The 19,664-nt window shown below is 39.6% G+C and overlaps 1 protein-coding gene across 9 annotated transcripts in view; it reads right to left on the reverse strand.

Moving 5' to 3' along the window:
* RHBDD1 (rhomboid domain containing 1) overlaps window positions 1-1,773 on the reverse strand; it is a 210,058-nt gene extending 208,285 nt beyond the window's left edge. For 7 of the 9 annotated variants that reach the window (XM_086338152.1, XM_086338146.1, XM_086338148.1 and 4 more), the window contains exon 1: window positions 1,739-1,773. The gene's annotated coding sequence lies outside the window, so the exon portion shown is untranslated. Of the gene's footprint in view, window positions 1-1,706 lie in introns of all 9 variants that reach the window. The other 2 variants (XM_086338149.1, XM_086338145.1) reach the window with 1 other exon arrangement.
* Between the last annotated feature and the right edge of the window lie 17,891 nt (window positions 1,774-19,664).

The following is a 19,664-nucleotide window of genomic DNA, read 5'->3' on the forward strand; positions in this document are numbered from 1 at the left end:
TTTTTTTTTTAACAAGTTCTGGGGCAAAAGAAGGTTGGGAAAGACCAAAAGGCCGAAGAATTAAAAACTACTCTTTAACACAATTACTAATGTGGTTCTTAAAAATACCACAGCATAGGTATTAACTGAATATCCTACACTGGACAACCTCAACTGTATACAACACAATGAGAATCCATAAACAAAATGCCCTCTAAGCAGCAGCAGAGGCACAATATTCGTGCACTACAACTCACATCTAAACCAAAGAAGAATCCTTCTAGCATAATCTATGTACTTATTTTAGGCAAATTACTTAACATCTCATTCTAACAAATTACTTAATAACATCTCATCTGTTTTCCATCTGTGTTAAAACATTTTTCCTGAATTTTCACAAAGAATACCCACAGCCTTATGAAGTTATCTGTAACTAGTCCAAGGTCCTACAGGACTTCCCTGGTGGCTCAGACTGTAAAGCGTCTGTCTACAACGCAGGAGACCTGGGTTCGATCCCTGGGTTGGGAAGATTCCCTGGAGAAGGAAACGGCAACCCACTCCAGTACTCTTGCCTAGAAAATCCCATGGACAGAGGAGCTTGGTGCAGGCTATTGTCCAAAGAGAAGAGTCGGGCACGACTGAGCGACTTCACTTCACTTCAGTCCAAGGTCCTACACCTAGGAAAGGCTTCACCTGGATTCAAATTCCATTCTGTGACTCCACAATGGCTGGCTGCTCTTTATTGAGCATTTCTCAAACTTTAGCACCCAGGTGTACTGGGATCAGTTGGCAATCTCCTTAAAACAGATTTCTGATTCATGGAGTTTGGGGTAAGACTCTTCACTTTGCAGTTCCAACAAGTTACCAGGTGTTGTTGATGCCAGTAATCCTGAGACAACTTAGGAACGCAATGCACTGCATTCTTCTAACATGACTTGTTTTCTCAACCCATGCCACACCAGCAGCAAATTAGAAGCTTTAGATTTAAGTTATTAGAACCAGAAGTGTGTCATATAAATGTGAGACATCAGACAGATTTTTAAGAAGTAATTCCAAAGGACAACAACAACAACAAAAAACCCCCAAAAGCCGCAAAGTCCAGCTGTCACTGCAAAAGGGCCTACCCATCTCGATGACTCAGTCATAACTACGCAATTATTTATTGTGCTGGTAACCCTGAGTCTTCAAGAGAGCTTATGCTTGGTTTAGAAAAACATACACGCATAGGATCCGTTTTTGAATAGGTTTATAAGGCCTGGATATAAAAGGGTTGTGTACACTTAGTTTACTTCCTGTCCCCTATTAAGGGAAATATCACTACTCAGGTTAGGATTGTTTGCCAAACACAGGTGCAGAGAAAGAGTTCCTCTTTACAAGAGAAACTGAAACCACAAGCCACTGCTGATGCAACACCACTTTAAACTTCGAGCTTTCGTCAGGGATCCTTTAACCACCCCCTCTCCCCGAAACCAACGATCCCATCCTCCCAGCGCCTCTGCCCGTCCTTCCCGGTGCGATCGGCCTCAAGCAGAGACGCAGGATGAAGACGGTTAGATCTCCAGATAGAGTTGCTCCAGGAAATCCCCATTCTCGGACCGGCCGAGAGATCCCTGGATGCGGAGGCTGGGCCTCCAACCCCGCCCCAGCTCGGGTCGCAAGGAAGCGCCGACAGCCGCCCGCAGCCCTAGCCCCACAGGCGCCCGCGCCCGCGGCCCCGACTGGACTACCAGATCGGCGACGAACAGACGCGGAAACTTACGCTCTCTTACGGCCCGCCTGCGTCCCCACGTCTTCGCGAGCAAGTACGTCATCACGCACGGGCGCCGGCTCCCGGACGCTCCAGGTCCCGGCGGCCTGGGGGCGGGGAGAGAGAGTGGTTGACTTTGCGACGTCGCTTCTACGGCATTCGCCCAGTGGGCGGGCCACGGCGCATGCTCAGTTGCGCGCACGTGCGCGCTCTTCCTCGCAGGTTTCCCCGAGGGACCGCGAGCGGTGTTGGTGGCTTGGAGGACGCTCCTAGGACGCGAAAGGGAAAGGGCTGCGGCCGAGCATAGTGTGGAGGGTTTGTACCTTCCACTCATCTTCCAAGCTCCGAGTGACACCTAGATAATAACATTCCTTCTGCCATAAGTAACTGTTGGCTGCCTGTCATGCGTAAAGCAAGTGAATGGCCTGCATTCGAGTACATGGACGTGGGATGGAGTAGGCCCGATCGGGCTGAGAAACTGCCCTTCCGAGCCCTCCCACAGGCTCAGGACCTGCTGTATGGAAGAGTAACACACGTGGACTGGATGGCGGAAGAGATACCTGTTCATGAGTTATCAGACTCCGAAGAGCAGCCGACCCTCAGGGCGGAACCCGTGGTTACAAAGCAAGCTAGCAAAACAAGATTGTGGGTGTACATTTCACTCCGTAGAGCTTCCACTTGAGGCTACATTTCGAAGTTCATTTGCCATTTTAAGGCTTTAGGTGTTAAGTAATTTTTGTTACTGTATCATTTGATGTTATTTTGATTATGGATCCATTTCTGCCCTGGAGCAAGTTTTATGTTCGGTTGTAGGAGTCAGGTTAAGTTAAATGCTGTATTTCATACAATATAATAACCAAGGGGACAATAACGTGTTTTCCAAGGAAGAAACCAAGAGCAGGTGGTTCTATGCTGCCCTGTATTTGTTGGAAGTTGTAGCAGCTGTGTTTAGATAGTCTACTTAAAAACTGCCTGAATCAGAAGCCTTTTGATTATCGTTTGTTATTATGTATTGCAAGAATTCTTCATGGAAATGTTTATTTTGGAGTTTGGAATTTAAATGAAGATTTAGCTCACATGCAGGGTGTATAACAGACTTTCAAGTGATAAAGAAGATTCTTGGCAGTTTGCAAGTATGTTCCTTGAGCCTTGCAAGTTATTCCTTTCTTCTGAAAACAATATGCTGATCAAAAAGTTTGGCTGACAAGGAGAAGCTGCGTTTCTCCAAATAGAAATTCAGTTGAAGGATGCAGGTGAATTGCCAGTAGGAATATTTTTGTATCAGTTCAGTTCAGTCGCTCAGTGGTGTCCGACTCTTTGTAACCCCATGGACTGAAGGATGCCAGGCTCCCCTGTCCATCACCAACTCTCTGAGCTTGCTCAAACTCATGTCCATTGAGTAGGTGATGCCATCCAAGCATCTCATCCTCTGTCATCCCCTTTTCCTTATTTCCTTAGAAAAATAAAAGTAATTTCTCAAAAAGAAGGCATTCCCTTTTATCCCTGTCCATGATCATGAGCATCAATTTAGTTAATACTAATCCTTAGCTTCCATTCTCTACTACCGTTTGCACCTTTCTATAATCACATAATTTTTATTGTCCTTTTCTTAACATATCAAATACATAGGCGATTTTAAGAAAGCCACAAATCAAAGAGGCTCAATGCAATAATCTCATAAAAATGTCATTATATATGGGGATTTAGAAGTATACTTAGGCAATTATATTCAATTCCAAGTATTATCAATGAACAATTTCATAGCCATTTAAGAGTACAGAAAAAGTCTAGCTTTTTAAAAAATGACCTTTTTTGTCCTATAGGATTCATTGAGCAGACAAATTTTTTTAAGCCCATTGACATCAACATGTATCAAACTCAGACCCTATTTAAATTGACAAACAGATCACTTGGATAATAATTGTAATGTCTTTAACATTACCATATGTGGCAGTCAGCAAGATCTTTTTTCTGAGGCAACATTTCAAAATATCAAAGAATCAATACTCGAAAAGGTCATTTAGCACAAGTTATACAATTATAAATTACCTTGTAAGATCATGATTCCTAAAGTTCAAGTGTACTCTTGTATCTTAATTGCGAGAATAAGCAGTATTAGGCACATTATGAATAATATCAGAGACCTATGTAATGGTCTGGACAATTTTTTTTTAATATTTATTTATTTGGCTGTACTGGGACTTAGTTGCAGCCTGCAGGGTCTTCAACCTTTGTTGCAGCATGCAAAGTCTTAGTTGCAACATGTGGGACCTGGTTCCCTGACAAGGTGTTGGACCCGGGCCCCCTGCAATGGGAGCATGAAGTCTTAGCCACTGGACCACCAGGGGAGTCCCAATTTTCTTTATAAAAGTTTTCCATGAGAGCAGTAGTGCCTAGGATTAAGCCATCTGACTTAAATGAGTGTTCCTAAAATGTGATTCTTGAACACAGAGGAGCTGTGGTAACAACCTTTGTACACTTCATAAGTCTAGGATTGGAACTGCAGGAGGGCAGGTAAGTGTCATTCTCAGGTTTCAAAACCTGGACTGAAGGTGACAAAGCATCAGACGACAACACTGTTAGCAAATAACACAACTGGATTATTTTGTTTAAAGAGGAACTTGTTTGTTATCTGATTGCTTTTAATGGATCAAGTATTTATTATACCCAACACTGTAGGGAAAGGTGTGTGAAACTCATCAAAGAATTTATAGCTTAATTATTATGAAACTTGAAAATTAAAACAAGAACAACTTTAAGTACAAAATTGCATCATGTATTATGACAAAAAGACTAACAACAATACTTAAGAGTAAAAGTGAAAGTGAAGTCGCTCAGTCGTGTCCGACTCTTAGTGATCCCATGGACTGCAGCCCACCAGGCCCCTCTGTCCATGGGATTTTCCAGGCAAGGGTACTGGAGTGGGGTGCCATTGCCTTCTCCAGTGAAGTCCCTCAGTCATGTCCAACTCTTGCAACCCCATGGACTGTAGCCCACCAGGCCCCTCAGTCCATGGAATTTTCCAGGCAAGAGTACTGGAGTGGGTTGCCATTTTGATAGGCCCTGCAAATGGCAACCATAGGAGATTTGCAGTGGCAATAATAATGACAGACAAAACGACTTTAAGACAAGTATTTCTAGAAACAGACATTTCGTAATAAAATGGTCAATGCATGAAGAAACTGTAACAATTAGAAATGTACATGCACCCAAAACAGTCCTAAATACATGAAGCAAATATTGGTGTGAATGTAGAAATAGACAATAACTTAATAATTTAATATCATACTCTCAATAATGGGTAGATCAACTAGACAGGAAACCACTAAGGCTATAGAAGCCTTGAACAACACTATCAACCCAACAGGTATCTATAGACCTCTGAACTTAGTGACAGCAGAGTTTATATTCTTTTAAAGTATATTCTCCAGGCCACAAAAACAGTGGGGTAAACACATATAAACATTACTAGAATTAATAAATAAGTTTAGCACAGTTTTTGAATATAAGATCAAAATTTTTTTAAATGTATCTCTAATACAAGTTAAAAGTCCAAAAATAAGATCATTTCTGTCAACTGAAAGAATACATGCGGCCTAAAAGTTGAGTTAGGTTTATTACATGGGATTCATGAGGACTTCAACCCAGGAGACGGCATCTCAGGTGACCCTGAGAGAACTGTTTTGCAGGAGGCTGGGGGAGGAGTCAAGCTATATAGAAGTTTTGCAGCAAGGGGCAGGTAATCTGAATATTAAAAGATGATTGTTAATTAAGGAAAACCAGATATCGTGCATTAAGGGATTTAGCACTCTTTTATGTATGGGAAGATGTAAACATCCAGGCTTACTAAAATCATTTCTTTCATATACATCTCACCTGTTCATTGTTCAGTTGCCAAGTTGTGTCAGACTCTACACGACCCCTTGGACTGCACCACACTAAGCTTCCCTGTCCCTCGCCATATCCTGGAGTTTGCCCAAGTTCATGTCCATTGTGTCGGTGATGCCATCCAACCATTTCATCCTCTGTCATCTCCTTCTGCTTTCAATCTTTCCCAGCATCAGGGTCTTTCCCAATGAGTTGGCTATTGGCACCAGGTGGCCAAAATATTGAAGCTTCAGCTTCAGCATCAGTGTTTTCAATGAGTATTCAGGGTTGATTTAAGGTTGACTGGTTTGAGGTGTCCAAGGAACTCTCAGGAGTCTTCTCATCTATCTGGGGCCAAATCCTGGTTTTCACTTTTCTCTTCCTTAATCCCTCCTTCTCCTTAAGGGGTTGCAGATGTGGCTGATGGCTGCCTCTTGCACTTTCTAACATCTACCCAAACTCCCAGCTCCTCAGAGCTTACCTGAGAAGCAGTTCAGTTCAATTCAGTCACTCAGTTGTGTCCAACTCTTTGCAACCCCACGGACTGCAGCACGCCAGGCTTCCCTGTCCATCATCAACTCCTGGAGTTCACTCAAACTCGTGTCCATCGTGTCAGTGATGCCATCCAACCATCTCATCCTCTGCCATCCCTTTCTCCTCCTGCCTTCTATTTTTCCCAGCATCAGGGTCTTTTCAGATGAGTCAGTTCTTCACATCAGGTGGCCAAAGAATTGGAGTTTCAGCTTCAGCTTCAGTCCTTCCAATGAATATTCAGGACTTATTTCCTTTAGGATTGACTGGTTGGATCTCCTTGCAGTCCAAGAGACTCTCAAGAGTCTTCTCCAACACCACAGTTCAATAGCATTAATTCTTTGGTGCTCAGCTTTCTTTATAGTCCAACTCTCCCATCCATACATGACTAGTGGAAAAACCATACCTTTGACTAGATGGAGCTTTGTTGGTAAAGTAATGTCTCTGCTTTTTAATATGCTGCCTAGGTTGCAGTTGGTGCCTGTCTAATAACCAGTATTGCTTCCTGGGCTAAGAAATTTGTATTTGAAAGGCTGGAATCCCTCCTGGCTGTGACATCCTTCTTTACCTATATGGCAAGAAATATTTCATTGCACATTTCATTACAAATAGCATCACAAAGAATAAAATGCTTGGAAATAAATCTAACAAAAGAGATGAAGATTCATACACTGAAAACTACTTAAAATGGCTGAGAGAAATTGATATTCCATATTCATGGACCTGAATTGTAATATTGTTAAGATGGCAGTTCTAAATTGATAATAGAATCAACATAATCTCTCAAATTCTTAGGATTTTTGGATAGAAATTGGACAAGCTGATTTTTATAATACAGAATAAAACATCTATAATAGCCAAAACAACTTTGAAAAAGAACAAAATTAGAGGAATGATGCTACTCAAAATGTACTCTAAAGTTACTGTTGCAGGGACAATCCAATTCTGACTCCACGTTGGAACTGTTTCTTTGACTTGCTTTTGTTATTATGTATATGTGTATTAGTTGCTCAGTCGTGGCTGACTCTTTGTGACCCCATGGACTGTAGCCTGTCAGGCTCCTCTGTCCATGGAATTTTCCAGGCAAGAATACTGGAGCAAGTTGCCATTTCCTTCTTCAGGGGATCTTCCCAACCCAGGGATAGAACCCAAGTCTCCCACATAACAGACAGATTCTTTACCATCTGAGCCACCCTGGAAGCCCAATCATACATAATGGCCTACCTTAGAGAATCCTGCCCCTCTGCCTGACTGTTAAACTAGAGTGACTGTCTAGAACCCTATCCTCCTTACTTAGGTCAATTCAGTTCAGTTCAGTCGCTCAGGAGCTCAGTAGTGTCTGACTCTTTGCTACCCCATGGACTTCAGAACCCTATCCACCTTAGGTGGCAGAAAGGAAGAAATTAACACATCCCACTGCCTGAGGCTTGCCATTCTAGGAGATATTTGCAAGATTAATGGACTCTTTACCTTGTTGTCTCACCTCCTCCTATCTCTGATTTATGAAAGAACCTGGCATCCAGACCCAGATAAGATGGTTACTTTGAGACATCAGTTTGCCATCTTCTTGGTAAGCCAGTTTTCCAAATAAAGTCATATTTCTTGCCTCAACACCTCATCTCTCGGATTCACTAGCCTGTAGAGCAGGGAGCAGATTGAGCTTGGACTCGATACCATTACAAATATCAAGACAGGTTATTATTGGTGTAGGAATAGGCATAGAGATCAATGGAATGGAATTTAAATAAACCTTTATGTGGTCAGTTGGTTTTCAACAAATTGCCAAGGCAAAGGATAATCTTTTAAACAAATAATGCTAGGAAGATTGGATATTTATATTAAAAAAGACTATTAATTTGGACTCATACTTTTGTAAATAGACATGTGAAAATATTGGGGGATGATAGAAATGTTTAAAATTGGTTTTTGAAGATGGTTACCGAACTCTGTAGATTTATTAAAAGTCACAAAGACACACTATACACAGATAATGGGTGAACTTTATGGTATGTAAATCCTGTTGATACCTCAAAGTTGTTTTTGGATGCTATACTCTAGGATCTTTTAGTCTTGTATTGGAGTAGAGGGGTCTACATACATTTCAGTGAAACCAGATAGAGCTAACTGCTCTAAGTGAAGTTTAGTTGAATTAACTTAAGACTTCAAAGGAAGATCATATTGACCGAAACTGCAGAGATGAGTGAATGCTTTGTGGAGTTGATATCTAACTAGTTTATTTGAGGTCCAAGTGGGATTGGACCTACTGATGATAGATCAAAGCTTACAGTGTTCTGCTGGATTCATGGTCTCCAAAGGAGAAGATTTAACTCCGGGACCAAAGACAGTCTCAGTCATTCAGAGCTTTGTGTAGTAGAAATGTTATTGAAGTAATAATGACAGAAAGAAGCTTCTGACATAGACATCAGAAGCGGGTAGAAATATTACCCACTTTGCTAGTTTTAAGCAGGGAAATATATACTTTTCTGCTAGTTGTTGAGAATAGAAAAAAAAAAAAAAATACCTCAAGACTGTGAAAATTTTGCACAGACCCTTTCCCATAACATACATCCTGGGTTGACATCAGCACGAGATTAGCCAGAAGGAACAGGTTAACCCAGAGCTCAAGGTTGTGGAAGTTTTACCCAGACCTTCTCCTATAACATACGTTCTGAGCTAAAAAAGAAGCGAGTCCTTGAATGAGAGATACTGCTACCTTTGAGGCCTATGTGTCTAAGGCAAAAGAATGTGAAAAAGAAAGAAAGTTCACCTCCTCCTTAAAGGGGCCTTAGGCTTGGACTGCTTATCAATTTGCCTAAATTAACTCTTTCACTGAGATGAATGGAAGAGAATTCCAACCCCTCCCCACACCCCCACCGCAAAAAAAAAAAAAAAGTAAAGTGAGAACAATATTACAAGGAATCAATCATTAACGTGATTTATATTTTGTGTAACATCTGAGTAGGGTGTTATTTTGGTCAATAACAAGGAATGAAAAGGAAAAGTTTATGCTATTATGTCCAGTATTCTTGGTGTATGAGGTGGCTTGGTGATAAACAATCTGCCTGCCAGTGCAGGAGATTTAACAGATGCGGGTTTGAGCCCTGGGTCCGGAACACCCCTTGGAGGAGGAAATGGCAACCCACTCCAGTATTCTTGCTTGGAAAATTCCATGGACAGAGGAGCCTGGCGGGCCACATTCCATGGGGCCACAAAGAGTCGGACACAACTGAGTGACACTAAGCACAAGCAACCTGGGTGCTGATGTCAACCCAGGATGTATGTTATGGGAAAGGGTCTGAGCATAATAATCTATGTGCTGGACCAAGTGGAATGGGAAAAAAAAATTAGGAGAATAATGGGAAAGTTTAGCTGTAAACTGTGGATGTAAAATATAGAGAATATTAAATACCCCTTGAAAAAAATTAATAATAAGAATGCTATCAACATGCTAATGTTTTGGAAATTCTTACAATGAATGATCTTTGAGCCTTTATAAGGAAACATGTGCTTTAGAACTTCAGTGGTTTCCATTGGTTTAAATGAAGAATATAGAATTCAGAATCTATCATGATTGAGTTCATTCTACAGCCAACGAGAGAAGTCCTGGAAGTAATAGTTATCACTAAAACTGCAAATAGGAGCAATGCACTTGCAGTAGACCTGTGATGGTTAATTATCTTGACATTATTATGGTCATTATTACAATTGCATATCAATTGTCACTAATCGACTCAGTCAGGCTAATGAAGCAAGAATGTAACTGGGAAGCTGTCAGTCAAAGGCTCTCTCTTGGGACCCAGGCTCTTGGAAGGATCTAGAGATGGTGAGGCCATACTCATCTCAGCATCTGAAATGGCAGTACCTTCATGGGCGAGCTGGGGGCTGAGTACTTTTCAAAGCACCCAGAGAAGGGAAGGGTATTAGCTTAACAGTCTCAGGATTCCCCGAACTTTAACCCAACATTTGACTCTCTACTGCTATGACCTTCAGATACAGCTTTCATTTTCTTACAACTCAGTATTATTTTAGTAAATGTAAAAATTGTTTTGTCACTCCTCTAAGATCTTACAAGATCTCACTATTACCATCACTGTGACATCTACCTGACAAGTAAGATAATGCATTTAGACCTCTCTTATGAAAGTGCCTGGGACACAATAAACACTATGCACATGAACTGTTTTTCTAACTACTACTGCTGCTGCTGCTGCTGCTAAGTAGCTTCAGTCATGTCCGACTCTGTGCGATCCCACAGACGGCGGTCCACCAGGCTTCCGCGTCCCTGGGATTCTCCAGGCAAGAACACTGGAGTGGGTTGCCATTTCCTTCTCCAATGCATGAAAGTGAAAAGTGAAAGTGAAGTCGCTCAGTTGTGTTCGACTCCTAGCAACCCCATGGACTGCAGCCTACCAGGCCCCTCTGTCCATGGGATTGCCACCATTTGTTGATTGTCTGCTATGGGCCAGGCACTTCACCTCCGTTTTGAAAATAAGGAAACAGGGGATCAGAGAGTCTAAGTAACTTACCAAAGCTCACAAAGCTAGTGGTTAGAGGGATTGATGGTTCAAGCTTTCTTTTTTAAAAACATATGTTTACTTGGCTGTGTCAGGTCTTCACTTCGGCATGTGGGATCTTTCCCTGATGCGCATGGCTTAGCAGTTGGAGCAAGCAGGCTTAGTTGCTCCGCCAGCACGTGGCGTCTCAGGTCTCCACTGAGGGATCGAACCTGCACCCCGTGCATTGCAAGGCAGATTCTTATCGACTGGACCACCAGAGAAGTCCCTGGCTCAAGCTTTCTCATACGCTATTCCTACTTTTGAATATTAAAATCCAGTACTGCTTTGCATTGGATATATCATTGTCCACATAAAAGGTAATTTTGTTTTTATTCATGTACATGTTTACATAAAGTTTTCATTGTTTCTAATTATCTAAACTATAAAAGATAAAATGACAGCTATTTATTATCCCTTTCAGAATTATTTTGAATGACTGTGTTTCTTTCAATTTTCTACATTTTTCTATTTCAGGAAGTTTTTTTTTTTCTATTGAGTGTTTGGATAAATCTTCCTTAATCGTATTTTGACTCATCATGATTATTATCTAAAAATTAAATTGAGTTTACAGATGTCCCATTGTTCTTATGTTTCCAGGATAATAGTAGATATTGTTTGACCGTTCCTTTTTCTTTCAAATAATAAATCCTAAATAAGCAGTTTATTTTAAAAATTGTTCCTTTAACAACATTTTTCTTTCACATCTGCAACTGCCACTTCTGTTTTCATATCAACTAAAATTCTGATGCTTCCATGACTACAATGAATAATTTCACTCCAAACTGCCATATCACATTTTCTATGTACCATGAGATCTCATAGAAGGCTTCCCAAACTACATCTCCTCAAATCTGACAGAATATATCATGATGACTCTATATGTCCTTTATGAAAAAACAATTCAGATAATGAATTCTTAGCAAAGGAAGATCTGCAAATGTTCTTGCTAGGAAAAAATATTCAAAAGAGGAATTTGCATCAAGATACGGAAAATGAGGCTGTGATGACGGTAGCAGTAGGTGATTCAGGCTGTCTTTCCCGCCAGCCCATAGTCCATGGTGATTTTAGGACCTTCTTTAAGGACATATACACAGCTGTATCTCCACCACTGTTTGCTAATAGTTAAAATCTCTTCAAAAAGTGCCCTTCCATCCACCATTAGGCATGAGTGTGTGTGTAGTCGCAACTCGTGACTCTATGGACTGTAGCCCGTCAAGCTTCTCTGTCCATGGGATTTCCCAGGCAAGAATACTGGAGTGGGTTTCCATTTCCTCTTCCAGAGGATCTTCCTGACCCAGGGATCGAACTCATGCCTCCTGCATTGACAGGCAGATTCTTAACCACGGAGTCTCCTGGGGATGACAAAAGATGAGATGGTTGGATGGCATCACCAACTCGATGGACGTGAGTTTGAGCAATTTTATTAAAGGTCAATGAGTCCACCTGTCTCCCAGCTTGTGGCAGTCCTGACTAGAGGGAACAAGAAGCAGAGAAACTGGGATAAAAGACACAGTAGGAAAATTTGCAGAATTATTACTAAGGTTTTGCCCAATTTCCTACAATAGGACTAGGGAAAACAGAAGCCATGGGCAGAGCAGAAGAGGAGGGAATTTTTGACATCACCTATGATCACAGATAGCTTCACTTTACATAATTTAGATTTTTCTTTTTCTAACACACCTGACTTCTAACAAAAGCATCTCTTTTCCAGGGAATTTATTATCCAATTGATAACTATCTAAGTAAAGGCTGACCTTTATCTGAGAACGTTAAATATAGTTAAGTGAAGATTTTTTATAGCTTCCTGTTTATTTTTCTTAAGTTATCAGAATGTCAGTCTTTAAGTGGATGGTATATCACATAAGTTTTCATGCTCCCAATTATGTTTTTAATGTATTTTGAAATAGTTGCAGACATTATAGAAAAGTTGCAAAAATAGTACAGAGAATTTCTGTATATTTTCAAAATATCCTAAATGTTAACATTTGTTGCTTTTTCTTTCTCTCTCCCTCTCTATCTATGTAGGTTGTATTAATATTAATATATTAATTGACATACATTATATACATACACACGATTTTGAATCATTTTGTTGTCAAAGCCAAGTTTGTGTACCTGATGCATAGTGAGGCCAAACAAACCATAACTGCAAAGGCTGGAGCAGAGAAAAGCTTATTGCAGGGCCATGGAAGGAGGAAAACTGGGTGGGTGGCTCATACTGAAAAACCCAAACTCGCTAGTGGTTTTCAGGGAATGTGATATTCAGCTCTAGCACTAGCTCTGTGGTCTTGGGTAAGCCATTTAAACCCTCCAAAACTCAATTTTCTCAACTGTAATATGGAATAATCACATGAAATTATTTCCAAGTTCTTTTTCAGCTTAAGTATTTTAAGATTCTATGATCTAAAGAAAAAATAAATAGCACATTTGGAAAAAACCAAAGATAGTAAGATATTAAAATATGACTAGACCTAAGAGTTGCTGAGCCAAAAGGAAGATAAAGTTTGAGATATAAAGAATCATCATAATTTTTAACACTTAAAAATTCACTTAAATTTAATTAAAACTTTAATGGTGTAGAAAAATGGGTAGAATATACAGTTTTGCTATATTTTGGAACAGAGAAAATAAAATCGAGGGAGTCAGTAAACTAAATATGACTTGCAGTTACTTAATAAATATATCCTGTGCTGTGATGTCCATGAGAGGCAATCACAGCTTTGTACAAAGAAAATTCCTAAATTATAGGGCATGAGTCAAAAAAAAAAATTAAGCTTAAAAATCTCTATCTACTGAGAGCCAGTAAGTCATAGGAAAAGAATAAAGAAAAAAATATAACTAAACAAAATCAACAACTCTGGAACAAACTCAAGCAAAGAATAAGTTGATTATTTTAAATTTAACAGGAAAAAATATATTCATTCACTGCTTTAAAAAAAAATACAGAAAACACTACCAATCATTATTGCATTTATAACTGGCTTGAATTCAAGCAAACCAGGCTTCGGTCCCAGCCCAACCAAGGGACTGTGTGATCTGACCAACCTCTTAAACAGAGCAATAATCCCTTCCTTTGTGGCTTCTTGTCAAGATTGATTGTGATGCTGCTGCTGCTGCTAAGTCGCTTCAGTCTTGTCCCACTCTGTGCGACCCCATAGATGGCAGCTCACCAGGCTCCTCTGTCCATGGGATTCTCCAGGCAAGAACATTGGAGTGGGTTGCCATTTCCTCCTCCAATGCATGAAAGGGAAAAGTCAAAGTAAAGTCGCTGAGTCGTGTCCGACTCTTAGCGACCCCATGGACTGCAGCCTACCAGGCTCCTCCGTCCATGGGATTTTCCAGGCAAGAGTACTGGAGTGGGGTGCCATTGCCTTCTCCATTGATTGTGATAAGTCATATAAAATATATATGTTAGTGATTGGCAGATAGTAAGGGTTCAAAAAGATGTTAACTGTCATATCAACCTTTCCATCATTCATATTCAGTCTTCTGCTTTGAGGAGGAAAAACAACAGCTTGAGTGGCAGGGATAAGTGAGGATGGGTTTACCAGAAGTCTAGAAAAGGTCTGCCTGATACTAGGGGTGTTACTAATCTACCTTCCTGGACTAGTAAACAGGCCCCATTTCTTCAATGCGATTCTTTGAAAGATCACCTGACTTTCTAGCAACTCCTTTTTGGATCTGTGTTAGTAGATTTTTTGATCTTACTTTCAAAAATAAAAGTTAATCTTTAAAAGAAACATTTACTTTTCTGTAGACCTTAATTTTTAGAGACTGAACAAGAGTCAGCAGTGATGATTAGCTATTAGCCTAAACACTGCTTTGTCATGAATAATACATTCCTTTGCCTTTCTTTTATTAGGTGAATAAATTTCCTTAAAAGGAAAACTGAAACAAGGGTTTACGGCATACTTTTTTAGGGATTTTTCTTAGGACCTATGAAATATTGTTTAGTCAGTGTCAGAAGAGCCAACTCATTGGAAAAGACTGATGCTGGGACAGATTGAAGGAAAAAGGAGAAGGGGGCAGCAGAGGATGAGATGGTTAGATAGCGTCAGTGACTCAATGGACATGAACTGGAGCAAACTCTGGGAGATTGTGAAGGACAGGGGAAGCTGGCGTGCTGCAGTCCACGGGGTCACAAAGAATCAGACATGACTGAGTGATTGAACAACAACAGTATCAGAAAAAGAGTCACCCTCATTGATTAAAACGGAGCTATCATTTATTGAACCTGTGCCATGAACTTCATTCATAAAACTACATTTATCCTCCTAATGAGTTTATGAAGTAGGATTATTATCACATTTTACAGACAAGAAGCTCAGAATCAAAATGACTAGTTTTAAGTTCACAGAGACAAAATATGAGAGACTTAGAACCCAAACCTAAATCACCATGAACTCATCCACAGAGCTTCCACTGCCCTGGCTAAAAGGGACAGCTGGACTGCAAGAGAGAAATGATACGAGATGCAGTTTTCAAACTTAAACCCAGGCAATATTTCATAAACAGATTTTTATTTTGAATTTCCTTGAGACTTGTTTTCAGTGTGCATAATCAAGGGAATTAAAATAATGAAGAGAAAGGCTTATTTTTCCATTGCCAGATTATATTTGGTCTGGGGTAAAGGTAACACATTTTATTTTTGAGGCCTTGCTGAGAAATAATACACAGTATTTTAACTATATTTTTTATAGAACAAAGAAAATGGACCACATGTTGCCTATTTTAATATTCTTGGGCTATTAATCACATGTGATTGATTTAAAGTGAATTTTTAAGAGTTTCTTAAATTTATTATTTATCTTTAGTTTTGGTAAAATATAGTAACCATGTTTTCTGTAAAACAACAATCTTTAGCACTATCTTTCCTTTTGCTATAAAAAACACGTACAAAATAAAATATGCACATCAATTAGACAAGGAAAATTGTGTAGCCTCTTAGAAAGACTTGAGTTAGATTGGGCCTTCTTTTGATTAATGGCCATTCTTTAAACGAATTAGCCCAGATTCTGCCCAGGAGCATAGTATGGGCATCCCAGGGGGATGCAGTCGAACAAGTCTGAATGCAGAATATCTGTCTTCATCATCAAATACTGTTCAAAAGCAATTGGTTTTGAAGCACCCTTAAGACAGGGGTCACCAACTCCAGTGCCTCCAGGAGGTAGGCAGGTGATACAAATGAGTCAAGTGGGCTGGATGGAAGAAAGCATCTGAAACATTGTGGTGACAAATGGCACCTGACACTTGGCCATGGTGTCAGGGGGTGACCTGGAGCCACGTGATCATGGCAAACTGGCCATCAAAAGGGGCAGCTGCTTTTCAGTTCTGGCGGACTGAGGCCATCTGGGAATCAAGGGCCAATGCTCTCAGATCATCTAATTTTTAAAGAGAAATTAGAATTTCAAATTTTGATGTATCATCTTCTAATCTTTATGTTGACAATTTTAAAAATGCTATTTGGACCAATTTAAAAAACCACCCATGGACCACATCTGGCCAGCAGGCTACCAGTTTACAGATTTAAGAAAGTAAGATAATAGTAATAGAAATAATACCTGAAAATGATATCATAGTTTTGAATTCTCATATCCATTTTAGACTTCATATACATTAAAAATACACTTAAGTTATACTTTCCCAAAAGAAACAAAAGGATGGTATAGGCCTAGGGTTCTAGGTGAAACCATAAAGTGTATTTCTCAGTATGTAAACTATACACTGTCTACTCCAGAATTAACTAAAGAGCTTATTTAAAATGTGCATACTGGATTTGCATTAATGAGGTCTCAGGTGGCTTCTAGCAGTCTGACTTTGTCCAAGCACCCTGATCCCCAGATGATTCTAATAGTTATTAATGGAGTTCCTTGGAGAATTTGCAGGCTATGTGGTCGTTTTACTGCCAGTCGTAACTTCTGCATCCTCCCTATTTTCCCAGGCAGAGACAGCTGTGATTTAAAGAGGGCTAGGCTTTGGATCCTTTGGATCCCTGCTTAGTTGGATGATCATAACACATCTGTGTTTTGGGGTCATTCAGTCCCATAGTTACAGGTTGATACTTCATAATGACAAATGTCTACCCCATTAGCTTGCAGTTTATGGTTGCTCAGTTTGTGTCTTCATTTAGCTAATGTCTTAGTGGGTTATTTCCTTGTGGCTCCCTACTGAGTATCAGTGTAATGTACCTGATCGGTGCCCAGTAAGTAATTTTTGATTGACTATTATAATGCATTAATTAGAACATTGTCAACGAGGCCTACCAGATCAACTGTCTGTGACTTAACTGAATAATCATTTACTTTAACCCACCAGGCATTTTAGTTAAGCCAATAACTTGACTAATTTTTAGTTCTCAGAAGATTGTTTGATGACATTTGACCAAATGAGCCCATCCCCAAATGATTAATGTAACTTCTGACCTTGCCTGCTCATACCTTCACGGAGTAAACATAGTATTAGGAGTATGTAACTCACTATGTGCTGTCATACAGGACAAAAATAGTATCATCAAAGTGGTATTGTCACACCATTTTAGACACTGGAAACAATAGCTGTAGAAAATGCTGATAGACTGACATGTTCAATGAACTCCACATTTTAGTGTGCCGAGGGAAAACCACAATTGAAATGTAAATTGTCATTTTGCTTCAGTGAAAAATCAACCAAAATGCAAATTTTCTTTTAAAAACATTGAGAGTGGGGAAAGGCATTAAACCTGTGTTTTCTATCTTGTGTTCACACCCTGTAAATGACAGCATCTTGGATATAGGGCACAGTTAAAAAGATTATTCATCCCTTAGCCTGGACTATAAGTAGGAACGTTTCTTTATTCCAACATTGTTAGACAAAAGAAACATTTGACCTCCGAGATAACCTTCTCCAGAAGATGAACTGATAATTCCTTGCACAAGTTGCCTTTTTTTCATCATTTCCATTCCAGTCTAGTTAATGCAACCAGTTCTGCAGTTTACTATATTCAGATATGCTACTTGGGTTCTGGACACAGTGATAGGTCTTGAATTCTCCCTTGCAAAGGTGAAGTGACATTAAATTTGTCACAGTCTCGTCTAAGTCAGCAAGATGGCACTGTATAATATCTTTAGAAATACTAAGTTAAGAAGTCCATGGGGAAGAAGGTGAAAAGAAGGTCAGCTACTGACATAAAATCAGACTTCAGATGTGATGACCTTTCGTCAGAGGCTTTGTAGCCTGCAAGTCAGCATAACATTATTGAATCTACCTCCTAGCTGAAGCCAGATACGGTGACAAAGACAGCCCAACCTGCACACTAATAGAGGAACCATCAGCATTACCTCACAAATGAGACACCCAAAGCAGTTCTTTTTGTAAAACAAACAAAACTTAAAGCTATAAATACCCACTTTGGTTTTTACTTCCTTAACTTCAAAGTGTCGACCTTTATTTTAATGTTTGAAGCACTCACGAATATATTACAACTTAGAGAAAGATAAGAATTAGTCTTTGGTAGCCAGAGTCTTGAAAGTTATACTTTGAAGAATTCCTGGAAAATTCACTCTTCCAACTGACAAGCAACTAGACTAATAATAACAATAAGCATTTTAGTTTTGCTAGAGACAAATCTAGTGACAACTCTTCAAATAACCCTTTTCCTCCATCAAAAAGAATTAATGAAGTGGAATAGAGATCACAAGTTTTAATTTTTACTTTTGCCTCATGTTACGTGAGTTTATGGTGTTTAGAATCAATCGACCTTGATATGCTTCAATTAATACAATACAAAAATTCCCCAAAGATTTCTATGTTACCTAGAGGAATTAAGCAGTAAAATGTTCAATGCATTTTTAAAGCTCAGATGAAATGTTTAGTAACTGTATTATCTGATGTTCTGATCCTTATTTTGGAAAAGAATCTCCAAACTAGATGCAAAGAAGGATTCCAAAAGCAGATTCTAGGAAATTGCTCATAACACACCATTATTTTGAGTTATAAAAATAATCTTCACCATGCTTATTGCAGAAATTAGCTTATATAATTACTGAACAGAAATTTCATGACAAAAACCAATGTTACTTACCAACAATTCTAATTAATAATGAATAAGGATTAAGAGAAGAAAAATTAATTAGGTTAGAGTTTGAGCAAAAAAAGAAAAGAACTTCAAGCCAGTTTTCCTTAAAACTGATCCAATGAGTATACTTGAAAAAAATGGCATTGGGAGGGGCATCCTCCGGGGGCCCAAAGCAGTCTCTGAAAATTGTTTCTTAGTGTCCAGCTGGTACACAGATCTGTCTTCTGACGTTGGGCAGTTTCTGTAGCTAGTCATATGAGCAGTCAAATAGATCAAGGAGCACACAGAGTGACTGCCGGTATCTGCCCACTCCCTGGAGAACGGCAAGGATGGAGGGTGGCTTGTTTGCCGCTTGTGAGGCCTGTAGCCCTGGACTCCTCTCTATATTCTATGCAAAGTTTGTATCAGCCAACTAAGTCATCCTTGTGGGCTTGAGGGATTGGGAACTGGCACAAACATGCTGACTTCCAGCTACTACTTTTTCTGTGCATAATATAGTCTTCCATTTCTTAAAAAAAAGAAAAGTGTAAAAAGTAGTCAGAGGTCCCACCATCCTCCCAACTGCTAAGGACCAAAATCCCAGTCATCTTTGACTTCTCTCTTAAAATTGTTCCAAACAGCTGGCTGTTTTCAAAGTTCAGTATCCCCACCTCTTGAGTTGTTTCTTTTTCTTTTTTTTTTCCCCACATATGTTCCTTCCTCCTCATTTCTAACCCAGACCTTCATTATCTCATTTGATCTTTTGAAACAGGTTTCTACCTAACCTACCTTGCCCAAGATTTCCATTTTATTCTGTTTTCAGATCTGCTCATGTTACTTCCCTTGTTTATCATAAGTACTCCTTATTATTTGCCAAGTAATTCCAAACTCTTTGATCTGCCTTCAAAGTCAGCTGTGTGGGCCCTCGAGTTAATGTAAAAGCACTCAGTTC

Source organism: Bos grunniens, chromosome 2 (assembly GCF_055505025.1).
Source record: "Bos grunniens cultivar Pamir isolate PY7600 chromosome 2, Bosgru_T2T1.0, whole genome shotgun sequence".
Lineage (NCBI taxonomy): Eukaryota > Metazoa > Chordata > Mammalia > Artiodactyla > Bovidae > Bos > Bos grunniens.